The 15,605-nt window shown below is 40.6% G+C and overlaps 1 long non-coding RNA gene across 1 annotated transcript; it reads left to right on the top strand.

Moving 5' to 3' along the window:
- The first annotated feature begins 497 nt into the window (after window positions 1-497).
- On the top strand, window positions 498-5,910 carry LOC123483045. The gene is made up of 3 exons (XR_006658044.1): window positions 498-646; window positions 3,492-3,576; window positions 5,870-5,910. It is a non-coding gene; the product is annotated as an uncharacterized LOC123483045 (long non-coding RNA).
- The last annotated feature ends 9,695 nt before the right edge of the window (window positions 5,911-15,605 follow it).

Here is a 15,605-nt window from a genome sequence, read left to right as displayed (position 1 = left end):
GTCTTGACATTGTGTATTTTCCCCAGTGGGAGCTGTGGTTCTTGGGGAAGAGGGAGAGCAGGACCTGCTGTCTTGACATTGTGTATTTTTCCCCAGTGGGAGCTGTGGTTCTTGGGGAAGAGGGAGAGCAGGACCTGCTGTCTTGACATTGTGTATTTTACCCCAGTGGGAGCTGTGGTTCTTGGGGAAGAGGGAGAGCAGGACCTGCTGTCTTGGCATTGTGTATTTTTCCCCAGTGGGAGCTGTGGTGCTTGGGGAAGAGGGAGAGCAGGACCTGCTTACTTGACATTGTGTCTTTTTTTTGGGCTCCACGTGTCTCAAAACCACAGTCTCAGACAGTCTCTCACCCGCTGGCCTGGTTTCATCTTTCCCCAGATATGGAAAGACATTGAGCAAGTTGGTTTCGACATCCACGGCTAACCAAAACTAAAGTCACATGCATCATTATCAGTTTCTATCTGATTTCTATTGGCCATTCAGCCATTGGCGACAGAATATTATGTTACTCGTTGTTGCTTAGTAACCAGAGCAATGCTGGCACTAGAGTGGTCATGTGCTAAATGAATGAACAGCAGGGATGTTGGTGAAAAAAAGATATTTGGAAATAGAGCTTCACCTCTTGAATTTGGAGAGTTATTTGATAAAGGTAAGTGTCATATAAACTGCAGAATATGCTCTTTCAGATACAGCACTATATAGAAATCACAATGTTTTACCTGCATGTGACTCTGAAGGAGGATTTGATAAAGAGATGCTCCTTTCCCTGCATCTGTCCATTACAAGATGCGTCCATCTCTTCATGTACAATTTGACAACTGATAATAGTCACTCATCAGATTATTGTCAATGTAATCTGGTCTATAGGCTAACTCTTATCATGTGTGAAATGAGTTTTGGTATAGTTTAGGTGTAGTTTTGATGGGCCGGCTGTGAGGCTGACTGGCATCATTTGTTTGTCACTCATTAACTTCGGTAATCAAGGATATGTTTTGCGTAATTCTAAAGGCCTACTTTTTGCAACACAATCTCACACTCAATTCGAGCAAATAAGTACAAAAAGTATTTTAGCAAATTTTGTGCGTTTTTGAGTGGCTTAATTCACCCCCCAAAAATGTATTTTCCTATGAATGAAGTCGTACAAAAATTTGTATTTTCACACAAAATCTGCCACACAAAAATGCATGCTTTTTGTGCATATTTGCACGGATTGAGTGTGAGATTGTGTTGACTGCAACACATAGCATGTTTTCGTTTCCCACAATACATTTGATTAGTAATAGACTTATAGTAAATAAAACAGACCTGTAACAGTTTATTTTTACAAAGTAAAACATAAAAGAGAAATGTATCAACCCACAAGGCGTGTGGTCAAATGATTTGCTGCTGATAAACAGGCATAACACAAACTCTTCATTACACTATTGTTCTAAATGAATTCAACATCTGCACCCTCATTATCATTCAGTTAAGCCTCATTTAAATTCAGTTGTGAAGTAACATGCACAATTATCGCCCATTCATCCATTTGTCATTTATTCAGTGAGGAAAGAGAGACTCATTAGTGGCGCATTGTCTTGGCAGATTAAGTTGGGAATAGGTGTGAAAACAACGGGTAACAAGGCATAGAATACTTATCTGTTTGTGATTAAAACATTCTGACAAAGGAGCAGTGTAAAATACAAACATTTAGGAAAAGTCAGGAAACAGGAAATAGGTTTATTTGGGGTCTGATTCTAGTGTTAAAGGGCAATTTCGCCACTTTTCAACCTCATATTCATCCTCTCAGCACCAAAACAGTATCTATATTTCAGAAAACAGCATGTTTCTATGATCTGTCATTAAAAAGATAAAAACAAAAGTCTTTAAAAATGAACCTGTCCTCCTATAGCTCTTCCCACCAGCCTCCTCTGGGAAATGTCTCTGTTCTGTTAAAAGAGAAGTAGATAGTATCACATCTTGTTTATGTTGTATCTACATGTTTCTACATTAAACCACAGGTTCTGTTCTTGAGACTGATGGGGAAGAGTGGGGTGGAAAGGCTTTTGCAACGCTACTTTAGTTAGCACAACCTTGTGACTAATTTTACTTCCTGTTTGCGATACTTGGGGGAAATTCAATGTTATCTTTCTACCTTCCCAATACCTTCCCCATGTCTCATATTCACTGTTATCTTTCTACCTTCCCAATACCTTCCCCATGTCTCAAATTCACTGTTATCTTTCAACCTTCCCAATACCTTCCCCATGTCTCATATTCACTGTTATCTTTCTGTCTTCCCAATACTTTCCCACACAGAGATGGCTTGATGTGGTGAGCAGCATAGAGTGTATACTCCTTTAGTCTCTATGGACCAGATGGTAGTGTACAGTTCAGAGATGGCTTGATGTGGTGTGCAGCATAGAGTGTATAGTCCTTTAGTCTCTATGGGCCATATGGTAGTGTACAGTTCAGAGATGGCTTGATGTGGTGTGCAGCATAGAGTGTATAGTCCTTTAGTCTCTATGGACCAGATGGCCAGTTGGTGAGGGCTACAGCATGGGGAAGGAAACTGTTCAGATGGGGGTCTATAACATCCATTACATTGACATTTTAGTCATTTAGCAGACGCTCTTATCCAGAGCGACTTACAGTTAGTGAATACATTTTTTTTTTTACATCCCTGCCGGCCATTCCCTCCCCTACCCTGGACGATGCTGAGCCAATTGTGCGCCGCCCATGAGTCTCCCGGTCGCGGCCAGCTGCGACAGAGCCTGGATCCAATCACATAGGTTTACAGCAGCTGACAGTTGCAACATCATTGCTAATAATGCAAACTGCCTTGGTTTAGATAAAGACAAGCTCTGTACAGATGTAGGATCATAATTTAATCAGCCTGTTGCAGGAGAACTAAAACTTGTTTTGTATTTGAGGGTTAAAAAGGCTTCTGAAGTTTGTAATTTAAATTTTTCCACCTTTCCCTTTTGAAAAATGTCAATTTATTATTACATTTACGTCATTTAGCAGATGCTCTTATCCAGAGCGACTTACAGTTAGTGAATACATATTTTTTTTAATATATACTGGCCCTCCTTGGGAATCAAACCCACATCCCTGGCGTTGCAAACGCCATGCTCTATCAACTGAGCTACATCCCTGCTGGCCATTCCCTCCCCTACCCTGGGCCAATTGTGCGTCGCCCATGAGTCTCCCGGTCGCGGCCGGCTACGACAGATCCTGGATTCGAACCAGGATCTCTAGTGGCACAGTTAGCACTGCGATGCAGTGCCTTAGACCACTGCGCCACTCAGGAGACTGATTATAATCCACATAATATTTCAAATGTCGTGTTGCTTCAAGATTATTTTCCTGCTGTAGCAAACCGGCTCAAATTAAGATCCTACATCTGTAGCAATATACCTGTCTTTAATGTACATGGCTATATTAGGAGGACATGATTCTCTTTAGACCATTGTTTCTTGACCATTTGACATATTTTATTTACTGTTGTTTAGGCTGGTTGAATGAGTTCCCTATGAGAGGCTACTTCATCTGCAAGAAAACAGGCGGCCGCACCAGTTTCCTCATATGAAATACAAAGTAAGTGTGTGGCCTACGCACTTACAAAATGGCTGTTGAAACTGTGGGACACATTTCTCGGCAACATTAAAATTAGGGTAAATGTGTTGATTTGAAGGAAAGACGGGAAGACTCTGGTAAGTCTAGGCTACATAGAACTATTATATTAGAAAGTTAGGTTGTTTACAGACATTCAATAGTCAGAGTAGGTTTGATATATGATCACTTATCATGCTGACCAACCTGATGGTCTCTGTTGGAAATGTGAAACATATCATGCCTAGGCTACATGCTCTGTCCTGCTACTGGTAGGCCTGTAACGTTATGGGAACTGATCTGAACAGGTTTAGGCTGGTCATCTAGGATATGGAGGCTATAGCTGAGGTATAGACCTCCATCTGCATATCACTAACAAACCGCTATTATATACTCAGCAAAAAAAGAAACGTCCTCTCACTGTCAACTGCGTTTGTTTTTAGCAAATTTAACATATGTAAATATTTGTGTGAACATAACAAGATTCAACAACTGAGACATAAACTGAACAAGTTCCACAGAAATTGAAAAATGTGTCCCTGAACAAAAGGGGGATCAAAATCAAAAGTAACAGTCAGTATCTGGTGTTGCCACCAGCTGCATTAAGTACTGCAGTGCATCTCCTCCTCATGGACTGCACCAGATCTGCCAGTTCTTGCTGTGAGATTTTACCCCAGTCTTCCACCATGGCACCTGCAAGTTCCCAGACATTTCTGGGGGGAATGGCCCTAGCCCTCACCCTCCTATCCAACAGATCCCAGACGTGCTAAATGGGATTGAGATCCGGGTTCTTCGCTGGCCATGGCAGAACACTGACATTCCTGTCTTGCAGGAAATCACGCACAGAACGGGCAGTATGGCTGGTGGCATTGTCATGCTGGAGGGTCATGTCAGGATGAGCCTGCTGGAAGGGTACCACATGAGGGAGGAGGATGTCTTCCCTGTAACGCACTGTGTTGAGATTGCCTGCAATGACAACAAGCTCAGTCCGATGATGCTGTGACACACCGCCCCAGATCATGATGGACCCTCCACCTCTAAATCGATCCCGCTCCAGAGTACAGGCCTCGGTGTAACGCTCATTCCTTCTACGATAAACGTGAATCCGACCATCACCCCTGGTGAGACAAAACCGCGACAATTCAGTGAAGAGCACTTTTTGCCAGTCCTGTCTGGTCCAGCGACCAGCGCCGGTGATGTCTGGTGTGGACCTGCCTTACAACAGGCCTACAAGCCCTCAGTCCAGCCTCTCTCAGCCTATTGCGGACAGTCTGAGCACTGATGGAGGGATTGTGCGTTCCTGTTGTATCTCGGGCAGTTGTTGTTGCCATCCTGTACCTGTCCCGCAGGTGTGATGTTCGGATGTACCGATCCTGTGCAGGTGTTGTTACACATGGTCTGCCACTGCGAGGATGATCAGCTGTCCGTCCTGTCTCCCTGTAGCGCTGTCTTAGGCGTCTCACAGTACGGACATTACAATTTATTGCCCTGGCCACATCTGCAGTCCTAATGCCTCCTTGCAGCATGCCTAAGGCACGTTCACGCAGATGAGCAGGGACCCTGGGCATCTTTCTTTTGGTTTTTTTCAGAGTCAGTAGAAAGGCCTCTTTAGTGTCCTAAGTTTTCATAACAGTGAACTTAATTGCCTACCGTCTGTAAGCTGTTAGTGTCTTAACGACCGTTCCACAGGTGCATGGTCATTAATTTTTTATGGTTCATTGAACAAGCATGGGAAACAGTGTTTAAATCCTTTACAATGAAGATATGTGTTATTTGGATTTTTACGAATTATCTTTGAAAGACAGGGTCCTGAAAAATGGACGTTTCTTTTTTTGCTGAGTTTATATTATAACCTAGCCTACTATACATAATATAACATCTCTTACTTGTTGCAAAAAATACTTTCTGAATGTATCAATGATTTCCCCTCAGATCAATCATGCCCGTTTTAGCCCTTCTGTCTACATTCTCAGATTCAAAGACAACAAATAGCCGACTTTTAATTAATACAAATAAGTGTGAGACATGGCCTTGTGTTGCTGCACTGTCTATAACTACCTTAACAAACAGTGACTTATTATTATTATTGACAGTTAACATGGAGAAGAGATGTCACAACCAGATGTTCTTCTGATTGCATTAAATAGCCTGACTGTTTCGATATGTCTGTTAGTAAACATTTTATTTCTAAGAGATCATGAGTAAAAGAGAACAATGGACATTCTAGAATTAGTTGTCACTGTGTTGACCACAACCAACATGCTGCATCTCTGTTTAGGGGTCAGTGGTCTAAAATGAGTCTCTCTGGGGAGAGAGAGGAGGGGGGCCCTGCCTCTAAAATGAGTCTCTCTGGGGAGAGAGAGGAGGGGGGCCCTGCCTCTAAAATGAGTCTCTCTGGGGAACATGACACCAAAGCTAAGAGGTGAGATTATAGTTTTGTTTAAGAATTATTAAGTACATTTCCAAAACTCTATGTCCACAATTTTTTTAAATGATTGCTTATGGGTACTTAAAATATTACACTTTGAACACACCGACTACGTCATTGTGCAAAATAGTATGCAGCATCATCTAAATATGTGTGCAACAAAAGTTAAACATTCACTTTCTGCTACCATTTCTGTCAACCTGTTTACGCATACAGTTTGACGCATACGTTCGATAAATCCAACGTACGCACCACAAAGAACGCACTGCAACTGCCTCTGCAACGCAATGCTGAAAGGCAAACACAGCGTTCCATTGGAAATGAATGTACTTCTGGTACCAAAATGCAATAACGCAGTCGGTGTGTTCAAAGCGTTACTGATCTCAGATTTTTTATTAATAGATTTTAGATGTATATGAAAATTTGTTTTTTCGCAAAACGCTATATTTCCAATGTTTAGCTGGAATGGGATGTTCGTTTCCTGTATATTTGACTGTGATATGTGGTTGTCTCACTTAGCTATCTTAAGATAAATGCACTTAATCCACATAATAATTTGACCCAGTTTCTCATAGCAGAAAGATTATCCTGGAGCAACAGGAAATGTGAATTATTATGTGGATTATAATTCATTAACATATTTTGTTAGGGCAAATCAAGTCTTTTAAAAGCTAAAATACACTACAATACAGCAACTGTATTGTAAGTCACTCTGGGCCCGGTTTCCCGATGGCGATGGAATTTAGGTTTACGAGTGTTTTAACGGTCGCTATGATGACTGAAAACACAACCGTGGGACAAACGAGTGACACCTTTCTGAAGATGTAACATGCATTTCCCACGCACCACGCAGAGAGAACGGTCCATTAAAAATGCATTCATTCTTCCCTCACCTTTTGCCCTGCAAGTGTCCACTCATCATACGTCATGATACGTCATCAGAAGTGTCCACTCATCATACATCATGATACGTCATCAGAAGTGTCCACTCATCATACGTCATGATAAGTCATCAGAAGTGTCCACTCATCATACGTCATGATACATCATCAGAAGTGTCAACTCATCATACGTCATGATACGTCATCAGAAGTGTCCACTCATCATACGTCATGATACGTCATCAGAAGTGTCAACTCATCATACGTCATGATACGTCATCAGAAGTGTCCACTCATCATACGTCATGATACGTCATCAGAAGTGTCAACTCATCATACGTCATGATACGTCATCAGAAGTGTCCACTCATCATACGTCATGATACGTCATCAGAAGTGTCCACTCATCATACGTCATGATACGTCATCAGAAGTGTTCACTCATCATACGTCATGATACGTCATCAGAAGTGTCCACTCATCATACGTCATGATACGTCATCAGAAGTGTCCACTCATCATACACCATGATACGTCATCAGAAGTGTCCACTCATCATACGTCATGATACGTCATCAGAAGTGTCAACTCATCATACGTCATGATACGTCATCAGAAGTGTCCACTCATCATACGTCATGATACGTCATCAGAAGTGTCAACTCATCATACGCCATGATAAGTCATCAGAAGTGTCCACTCATCATACGTCATGATACGTCATCAGAAGTGTCCACTCATCATACGCCATGATAAGTCATCAGAAGTGTCCACTCATCATACGTCATGATACGTCATCAGAAGTGTCCACTCATCATACACCATGATACGTCATCAGAAGTGTCCACTCATCATACGTCATGATACGTCATCAGAAGTGTCCACTCATCATACACCATGATACGTCATCAGAAGTGTCCACTCATCATACGTCATGATACGTCATCAGAAGTGTCAACTCATCATACGTCATGATACGTCATCAGAAGTGTCCACTCATCATACGTCATGATACGTCATCAGAAGTGTCAACTCATCATACGCCATGATAAGTCATCAGAAGTGTCCACTCATCATACGTCATGATACGTCATCAGAAGTGTCCACTCATCATACACCATGATACGTCATCAGAAGTGTCCACTCATCATACGTCATGATACGTCATCAGAAGTGTCCACTCATCATACGTCATGATACGTCATCAGAAGTGTCAACTCATCATACGCCATGATAAGTCATCAGAAGTGTCCACTCATCATACGTCATGATACGTCATCAGAAGTGTCCACTCATCATACACCATGATACGTCATCAGAAGTGTCAACTCATCATACGTCATGATACGTCATCAGAAGTGTCCACTCATCATACGTCATGATACGTCATCAGAAGTGTCCACTCATCATACGTCATGATACGTCATCAGAAGTGTCAACTCATCATACGTCATGATACGTCATCAGAAGTGTCCACTCATCATACTTCATGATACGTCATCAGAAGTGTCCACTCATCATACGTCATGATACGTCATCAGAAGTGTCCACTCATCATACGTCATGATACGTCATCAGAAGTGTCCACTTAACTTGCGGGCTGAGGGGAGAGGGAGTCTTTGAAGTGTTTGAAACGCTGCCTTGGATAGTTTCGAGGTTACATTACCACATGATCAATGGCGTCCGAAGCTTTGTTTGATCTCATGCTTTTTCGAACCATGTGTTGCAAAATGCGAGAGATCTCACTGATTTCGCCCTGGTGCCGGTGCTTTTAGCAAAGTCTTTTTTATTTTTTTATTTTTTAGAATGGCGCTAGAGAAGATGGCTACTGTTTTACAGCCCTCTAACCAATTGTACTATTATGTGTGTTTTTCCGCGTTATTTGTAATTTATTCTGTACATAATGTTTCTGCCATCGTCTCTTATAACCAAAAAGAGCTTCTGGATATCAGGACAGCGATTACTCACCTCGTATTGGACAAATATTTTTTCTTCAACAAGTCTGACACCACATGATCAATGACGTCTGAAACTTCATTTGATCTCATGCTTTTTGGAACCATGTGTTGCAAAATGTGAGAGATCTCACTGATTTCTCCCTGGTGCAGGTGCTTTTTTCAAAGCAAAGTATTTTTCTAACACTGACCTCTACTGGACACCTTATTTACACATTTAGTTTGATGTCTTCCAGTTTTTAGCCCCTGAATGGTAGCTCAGCAGGTAGGGACGGGGATTTGGATCAGACATCAACATAGGCACAAGATTGAATCCCTGCTATAGTTGAACAATTATTTTCTGTGAAACCGCACTATCTTCCCATTGTTGTTTAAATAATGTGTTTTATTTAGTGTAGCCTATAATAATATTCTGTCTTTAGTATCCTAAATAATACCACATATGCATAGTTTTTGAAAACATAGTGAAGCTGGAGGCAAAAAGCGAACCCCACATTCTAACTAAATGTTGTTTATTAGCACTCAAATATATCAAGGGCATTTTAGGCACAATTTGGTGCGTTCAGAAAGCCTCTGTTTCCTATCACTAGTGGACACCCCCATGAGTGTCTTTCAGAACCCCTCCTAAAATCACCTGTTTCGTTTTGGTTGTTGTTAGTGACTCTTTGTTAGTTCCTTCTTCTGTTTGAGAGACAATGTTTTATTTATTGTTGAGGAACGTAACAATGTTCATGTGATTAAATTAAATCACCCGACTGTTTGGATGTGTCTGATGTAAATGTTTTATTTCTTAGAGATCATGAGTAAAAGAGAACAATTGACATTCTAGAATGAGTTTTCACTGTGTTCACCATAACCAACATGCTGCATCTCTGTTTAGGGGTCAGTGGTCTAAAATGAGTCTCTCTGGGGAGAGAGAGGAGGGGGGCCCTGCCTCTAAAATGAGTCTCTCTGGGGAGAGAGAGGAGGGGGGCCCTGCCTCTAAAATGAGTCTCTCTGGGGAACATGACACCAAAGCTAAGAGGTGAGATGACAATTTTATGAAGAATGTATTAATTTTATTTACAAAATAAATAGCTATCTTAAGATGAATGCACTTACTGTAAATCGCTCTGGACTAGAGTATCTGCTAAATCAGGAGTTCTCAATCCGGGGTCAGTGGAGGTACTGCAGGGGTTCTGCAGCACCCTGACTGGACTCGTTGCAATGTAAAACATTTGATCAAATTTTCACGACACGAACACTTTGCCTACTCTTCATTATTGCCTAATATAATGGAATGCATATTTCTTTAACCAATTCTGATGGTTGTTACAAGCGGAATTTTTACAATATTACCGTTATACCAACACACTCTTCACACCCGTTTAACAACTCTAAATAGCTTTGACATAGTAGGCATCAAGTCCCTTGCCAATAATGTTGCCTACTACGTTGCATACAATGTTCATTTTCATCTAACACATACAGTATTTCTCCCTAGATGCCTTCAATTGCCCAAATTATAGCCATGGCTAATTTAGGATTATTTTTTAACAACGTGGAATTGCGCTCCAATAACTTGAAATAACATGATGTAGGTAATTAAATAATCAAAAGAAAAACGTGTTTATTATACACTTAGAAAAGAAGGTTCCTTATAGAACCAAAAAGGCTTCTATCGCTTCCTTAATATATGGAACCGCTAAAATTTAGATATATTTTTGGGTTCAGTGAAGAAGAACCTCTAGAGTTCTGATCAACGAAAGGTGAATGTTTTGAGGATGTGAACCCAGCAGCCTTCCAGTGGTCAGATCAAGGCCGCCCGTTTTTTCCAGCGCCCGGCCCGGGATTTGAACCAGCCACCTTTCTGCCATAGGTCCAACTCCTGCCACAGCTCCAACTCATTTGCCGCTGGGCGAAAACCTGAGTTAATCTTAAGAAATAAGCATGAGTTAATCCGCCAAAATGAAGACAAAATGCTATGCAGACATTAATGGTATCACTTATACATAATTATTATACATAAATCATTGCCAAAAGCACAAGTTGCATGTAGGTCTATATTATTTGTGGATTGATCACATAGAAATATAAAACATTATTTTAACTACTCCAAAGCAATTCCATGTGGTGCAGGAACCACTGACTCGCTGCATTATTCAATAGTATTATCAAAGACACCTGCTGTTAACTCTTAACTGGTTAGGACAGCTCATGAGGTGTCCTAAATATCTGCCGACTAGGTGGGACTAGAGGCTTCATGCATAGCTTTAATTTATACCCATAAGAGTGGAAGTCTTTATTCTCAGCACTTATACAACCAATGTTCTACTCTGAGACACTTTGTGGATATGGGCCCAGATCTCAAAATATTGTTATAAAAAAAACGTAGAATGTCTGTTTGACATAATTTTAAAAAGGCATATTACTAATGTAAGCCACTGTAAAGACTGGGTTTAGTTTATTGTGTTGCACTGCTCATGTCCGCGTTCTGGAACTGCCCGCGTTCCCGTACAGAACTGTCCGCGTCCACGTACGGTTCGGCGCCAAGCATATTGTCCAGTTAGGAGCAGAGTGGTCTGAGGTGATCTTGGGAAAAACGACGGAGTTCGATACAGTGTTGAGACGCCGAAGTTTATTGTTCAATTTGCTTTTTGCGTCACGGTCAGGGACAGTATGAGTGTAGCCAGATCCTTTTCACTCGCTATCCTTGTTTCATCTTGTGGTTCACCGGATTCGTCATCATCCTCGAGGGACAGACGAACGACCTGATAGTTAGCCAAGCTAGTCGGTACAGCTAGCTAAGCTAGCTACTCTACCAGCAGCATCCTAGTTATCCTAGCTACCACTACATCATCACCGGCTGCCTGCATTTCATCCTTGTTATCCTAGCTACCACTACATCAACTTTTGAATATTATTTTTGTCAATGATTTTTTCCTGATAAAAGCTAGTTAATTCAGTCCAGTTACATAATATTACCTTCTGTCCCTGGTTATGAAGTAATCGCGAAACAACAGGCCTTATTTTAGGTCATTTTTCACCCTACCAGCTCCTATTAGTTCTATTGAGCTCCGTGACACCGACTCGCATTCAGAACTTTCTATTCCCAGCCCAAAGCCCATCAAACATTAAACATTTTCTGGTCATGGTTAACCAGATTTGTTTTAAGAAAAAAGTGTACAATCTAAACAAAATGCATGTCCCTGTCCTCTTTTTCAAGATGTGGCCGATTTAAACAGCCAGAAGACATTTTTTTATTAAGAAATAACAATTTTTCTTTGATGATTTGTTGTTTCTAAATGGCTGCTGGGTAATTTGATATGCATAGAAATCTTTGTTCAGAGGCATCGAATTGAGCGAATGCTGCGGAGGTTCACTGAGTTGCAAACCAAATAGATATAATGGGGTGATTGTTGTCTAATTGGGTGGTCTAGCTAATTGATTTGTAGATATGAAGCAGTTGATACCTCAGATTATGAGCCTTGCAGGTGTCGTGAATGAGGTATGTAGTACCCACAGACGGCCACAGGGAGGCACAAGAGTGCCATAAACCATTCTGTTTTTTTTTGCCTTAAAATCAATCAATCAATCAAATGTATTTTTAAAGCCCTTTTTTTCATCAGCAGAAACTCTAACCATATGTATAACCAATTTTAGCCTTAACCCTAGGTATAACCTATTTTAGCCGTAACCCTAACCCCTAATTCTAGGGTAGGGTAGCCTAGAACACTTTTAGAAACTATTTTAGTAATAATATTATCTTAGTAAATACAATTATAGTGCGAAATAGCATTTTGAATATTTTGTTAATGAAAAGTTGTCAAGCGTTTTGCTGTTTTATTTTGTTATTAGTTATTTTATGATATGTATTATTGCAAGGCAGACCACTTGATAAATAAGCCACATTAGTTTTATTTTTCAAATGTGGTTTGAACTGGGTGACCTTGTAACCTCTATGTGAAAGTCCAGAAATTGGCGTGGGACAGGTGGGTCAGGTTTGAGACTGATCTAAGGAATTAACAAGAAAAATAAACTTTATTTCTCAGCTGCCTCACCAATATCTGTACGTGAATTAATTACTTTTATTAGCTAAATATTTCCAATAGATGGCAGCATAAGACCACGAAGCATCAGTTATTGGCTAAAAGCAGCAATATGATTGACATGAAATAGCATGCAACCAAAGACTATATGTCCCATGATTTTCTAAAATGGTCACTCATTACTTTAGTTAGCTATATAACTCATATAGGGCCTGTGATGCTTTTAAAAGAGCAATTAAATAGTGACTATAGCAGGTGTTGAACCCCTGGTAAATAATCACTAGTCAGATGCTCCAACCTCAACCCTAGTATACATGCATTTAAAAATATCTAATCTATCGATTAAACAACCTCAGAATAGATAAGACAAGAGTGCGTCTTCCAGCCCACCAATAAATTACATCATGCAACCCTCCCTGTTAGCAAATGTACCTCAACATGCCCCTCGCTTGTGCTAGAAGGCAGAGTGCTCGCTGCTGGTTGATGAATCTGACAATGAATGTACCAGGAAAATACGTTTCTCTCGACCAGAGTTAACTAAATTAATGTTCAGGCTTATTGATAATCGTTATAGTAATCAAGGTTAATTTCAAAACAGGTAATAATAAACTTGAATCATCATTATATTACTTCACAGTAATCTCTTAAATGCTTTTTCAGTCGTTCCTCTTGCGTTAGCAGTGTGGAAAGGGACAGTAAAAATCGTGTGCAGTTTTCCTGTGAGGGGGAGTGGTGGTGTATCCAGGGAGAAAACTAAACTAACCTTCTGAAACGTCATTCATGGTCTTACGCTGCCATCTATTGGAATTATTTAGTAACTGCAGTAGTACTGAATAAAGTATATCCTTACTTAAGTAGTATTTACTCAGAATTACAAAATATGACATTTTCTAGTTCATTTTACCACTTACAACCATAAAATAACAATTTATAGCATAACAAACAATGAAACTGACATTAACCAAAAACACCATACATTTAGTTAACTACAGTGGGGAAAAAAGTATTTAGTCAGCCACCAATTGTGCAAGTTCTCCCACTTAAAAAGATGAGAGAGGCCTGTAATTTTCATCATAGGTACACGTCAACTATGACTGACAAAATGAGAAAAAAAATTCCAGAAAATCACATTGTAGGATTTTTTATGATATTATTTGCAAATTATGGTGGAAAATAATTATTTTGGTCAATAACAAAAGTTTCTCACTACTTTGTTATATACCCTTTGTTGGCAATGACACAGGTCAAACGTTTTCTGTAAGGTTTTCACACACTGTTGCTGGTATTTTGGCCCATTCCTCCATGCAGATCTCCTCTAGAGCAGTGATGTTTTGGGGCTGTCGCTGGGCAACACGGACTTTCAACTCCCTCCAAAGATTTTCTATGGGGTTGAGATCTGGAGACTGGCTAGGCCACTCCAGGACCTTGAAATGCTTCTTACGAAGCCACTCCTTCGTTGCCCGGGCGGTGTGTTTGGGATCATTGTCATGCTGAAAGACCCAGCCACGTTTCATCTTCAATGCCCTTGCTGATGGAAGGAGGTTTTCACTCAAAATCTCACGATACATGGCCCCTTTCATTCTTTCCTTTACACGGATCAGTCGTCCTGGTCCCTTTGCAGAAAAACAGCCCCAAAGCATGATGTTTCCACCCCCATGCTTCACAGTAGGTATGGTGTTCTTTGGATGCAACTCAGCATTCTTTGTCCTCCAAACACGACGAGTTGAGTTTTTACCAAAAAGTTCTATTTTGGTTTCATCTGACCATATGACATTCTCCCAATCCTCTTCTGGATCATCCAAATGCACTCTAGCAAACTTCAGACGGGCCTGGACATGTACTGTCTTAAGCAGGGGGACACGTCTGGCACTGCAGGATTTGAGTCCCTGGCGGCGTAGTGTGTTACTGATGGTAGGCTTTGTTACTTTGGTCCCAGCTCTCTGCAGGTCATCCACTAGGTCCCCCCGTGTGGTTCTGGGATTTTTGCTCACCGTTCTTGTGATCATTTTGACCCCACGGGGTGAGATCTTGCATGGAGGCCCAGATCGAGGGAGATTATCAGTGGTCTTGTATGTCTTCCATTTCCTAATAATTGCTCCCACAGTTGATTTCTTCCAACCAAGCTGCTTACCTATTGAAGATTCAGTCTTCCCAGCCTGGTGCAGGTCTACAATTTAGTTTCTGGTGTCCTTTGACAGCTCTTTGGTCCTGGCCATAGTGGAGTTTGGAGTGTGACTGTTTGAGGTTGTGGACAGGTGTCTTTTATTCTGATAACAAGTTCAAACAGGTGCCATTAATACAGTTAACGAGTGGAGGACAGAGGAGCGTCTTAAAGAAGAAGTTACAGGTCTGTGAGAGCCAGATATCTTGCTTGTTTGTAGGTGACCAAATACTTATTTTCCACCATAATTTGCAAATAAATTCATAAAAAATCCTACAATGTGATTTTCTGGATTTTCTTTTCTCAATTTGTCTGTCATAGTTGACGTGTACCTATGATGAAAATTAATATATATATATATACACTATTTATTTAGATGGGTGACATTATCTGCCAAAGTAATACCACTGTAGATAAAGAAGAGCTCTCCAGTAGGTGAACCAAAACTTTCAAAGACCATTTTCTCAAAATTGAGGTTACAAGTTTATCATCTTTCAAAGCAGAATTACTTTCCCATTGTTCCTCAACTGTAGTGTATGATATACCTTTTTCTAGCTGAGT

Source organism: Coregonus clupeaformis, unplaced genomic scaffold, assembly GCF_020615455.1.
Source record: "Coregonus clupeaformis isolate EN_2021a unplaced genomic scaffold, ASM2061545v1 scaf0014, whole genome shotgun sequence".
NCBI classification, from domain to species: Eukaryota; Metazoa; Chordata; class Actinopteri; order Salmoniformes; family Salmonidae; genus Coregonus; species Coregonus clupeaformis.
The sequence above is the reverse complement of the archived record's forward strand: the minus strand, read 5'-3'. Positions and strand labels throughout refer to the sequence as shown.